We start from the raw sequence: 2,514 nt of genomic DNA, 5'->3' as shown, positions 1-2,514 counted from the left end.
GACTGTCTCAAAGATCCCTTAGGGCAGCTCATATCAGCAACAGGCTGTGTATATGACTGAAGAGTCTGCTGTTTGAACACTGGGTGCCGTAAGAAGAGAAACCCAGTTGCCAACATGTTTAAAGTTTTCAAGTAGAAATGATACATCTGTTATTTTTCTTAACCTGGCAAGCATCCATTGCTCCTCTTTTGGATAGCCTCACCTTTAGGAATAAATAACTGGCTTTCCACCTTTAGTCCTTGTGGTTTAGAGAGGTGCAGAGCCATCCTCTACCTCCATTTCAGTGGTGGTACAGGATCCAGACCTGCTAATGAGCCACTTCCAGTGCCATATGCAGGATAAGATATAACAGGAAGTAGAACTGAGGAAGCTAGGGGTGCGGGGAGAGAGAAAGAGAGACAGAGAAAACACACACGAGCAAATCTTTACAGTATTGTTTGATCATGCCTGAAACCAAGATACCCCTAGACTTTTTGTTTACATGAGCCAAAACATTCCCTTTGGGGCTCAAGCTATTTTGAGTTAGTTCTAACTTGTAGCTAGAAGAGTTCTATATAGCTGTTATGTGGGATGTCGCAGCCCAGCAATTGGCTGGGTTGAGGAAAAGTGAGAATAGAAAAGATTCCTCTGTGCCAGGCTAGGGAGCTGAAATTCCCTTTGAAATGGTTGCCAAGGTGTCAGACCTCTCCATGTCAGGGATAGAGTTTGAGATATTGACCAATGTCAGAATTTTAGAGACTTTAAACTACTTATTATTTTATAAATTATCTAAAGAAAGGCACATGATGATATTGAAACTGGCTATGTAGAAGCAGAGAAAGAAAGAAAAGCTTGGCTATAAGTTTTCCTTCCTGCTATTAACCAGCAACCCCAAATGAAAAAGAGTCCAATACACCCAGTCATGCCAAAGAACTGAAATCGCCATCCTGCAACACAGTGACCGAAATGATGTTAAGGTAAGGACTAAAAATGGGAAGACTATCACCCAGGTCTGCATCAAACTCCTCTTGCTGTGCTGTCCCTATCTGAAGAAGGGAAGAATTAACCCCATTTTAGGTACAGTGACCATATAATTTATCGTCTGAAATGGGACAATTTTGAGTGCAAATAGGGGTGCTATTAATAATTAGACCTAGATGACTGCTCTAAAGCAGGTCACCCTAATTAAAAGAGCTATCCACTAAGACACAGCCTTGCACCAGAAGCCAATCTGTTAGTCCTCACCCACAGACAACTGTTTCAAATCACCCTGGCAGAGGCCAAAATGGCCACCATTAAACACAAAACTGGAGAATGAGCCAGCCCTAAGCCTGTCTTTAAAACTCCAGGCCAGGGTCTAGAGCAGAGATGAACTTCATACTTCTGAAATACAATATCAAGTGAGTGACTAAAACAGCTCGGTTCCCAAGAAAAGGAACCCTCCTCAATTTCCATCAAGTCGGGATCATGGAGAAAGAGTCAGTAAGAATCCTTTCTGAGAGTAAAACCGAAAGTTAAATTGGCCAGAAAACTCAAGTTCTCTTCAGGGCAGGTAATTCTTGCTATTTCTAATTAGCAAGAATATGATACTTCCTCTAGGACAGTCTCTGTGCTTATTATTTACCCTCTCCTTTGCTTTCATGTAAGAGTTACCCTATTTTCCCTTCCACCATTTTACACAGACTGTGTAGGGAGTGATTGAATTTGTAGTTTAGCCACAGGCTGTAGAGAGAATGAAAATCATTAAAACGTCATGGACTAGAAGCTGGGGACCAAGAAAAACTGAGACAAGTTAGACATGAGAAAATGTACACTCCCTTTGGAGCACAAGAGGATGGATTTTCATGCATATGTAGGGTGATTTCATGCTATTATGTAGGGATTTTTCCTCCCTCCACTCCCAGTACTGGGGACTGAATGCAGGGTTGCTGTACCACTGAGCTGTATCCCCACCCCTTTTTACTCTTACTTTGAGACAGTGTCTCGCTAAGTTATCCAGGCTGGCCTCAAACGTGCAATCCTCCTGCTTCAGCCTCCCAAGTAGGTAGAATTACAAGTGTGCACCACCATGCCCAGAAAGTAGGGGCACTTTTAAAATCATGTGTATGGACAAACAGAAGGCAGGAAATAGATCACAGTATGTGGCTACCGCTTTTTGATGGCTCTCTCAGCATCCAATTCTACTTTTTCTTGTGAAAATAGCCTGATTTTTCCTTCTAACCACCTACTTCTCCTTCCGTTTGGGTTTTTGTGGGGAACAGGGTGCTTTCTTCCCCACCTCTTCCTCTTCATTGTCCAGTTCTAGGGCTGGCCTTATAACCCAGCCTGGGCCAGTCTCCACCTCCCACACCCCACAGACTAGTAATTGGGACAGGGACGGGCATGTAACACAGAAGCTAAGGTCAAAGAAGCCCTTGTTCTCTGTAGCAACTGCTAATCAAAAAGATAAACCTGGACATGATGGAAAATGTAGCCTGCATGCAGTCAGTGCAGCAAAAGGAAGAGCGGAGAGACGGAGAGAGAAATTTATGTGAG

At 43.2% G+C, this 2,514-nt stretch overlaps 1 non-coding gene across 1 annotated transcript; it reads right to left on the bottom strand.

The window, feature by feature from the left end:
* On the bottom strand, nucleotides 1-131 carry LOC124102060 (small nucleolar RNA SNORA70). Its single transcript, XR_006854791.1, has one exon. It is a non-coding gene; the product is annotated as a small nucleolar RNA SNORA70 (small nucleolar RNA).
* Between the last annotated feature and the right edge of the window lie 2,383 nt (nucleotides 132-2,514).

This window comes from Marmota monax, unplaced genomic scaffold, assembly GCF_021218885.2.
Source record: "Marmota monax isolate L192 unplaced genomic scaffold, Marmota_monax_Labrador192_F-V1.1 WCK01_AAM20220418_F8-fsc00087, whole genome shotgun sequence".
In the NCBI taxonomy this organism is placed as follows: Eukaryota; Metazoa; Chordata; class Mammalia; order Rodentia; family Sciuridae; genus Marmota; species Marmota monax.
Note: the sequence above shows the minus strand (reverse complement) of the source record. Positions and strands in the feature narration are given on the sequence as shown.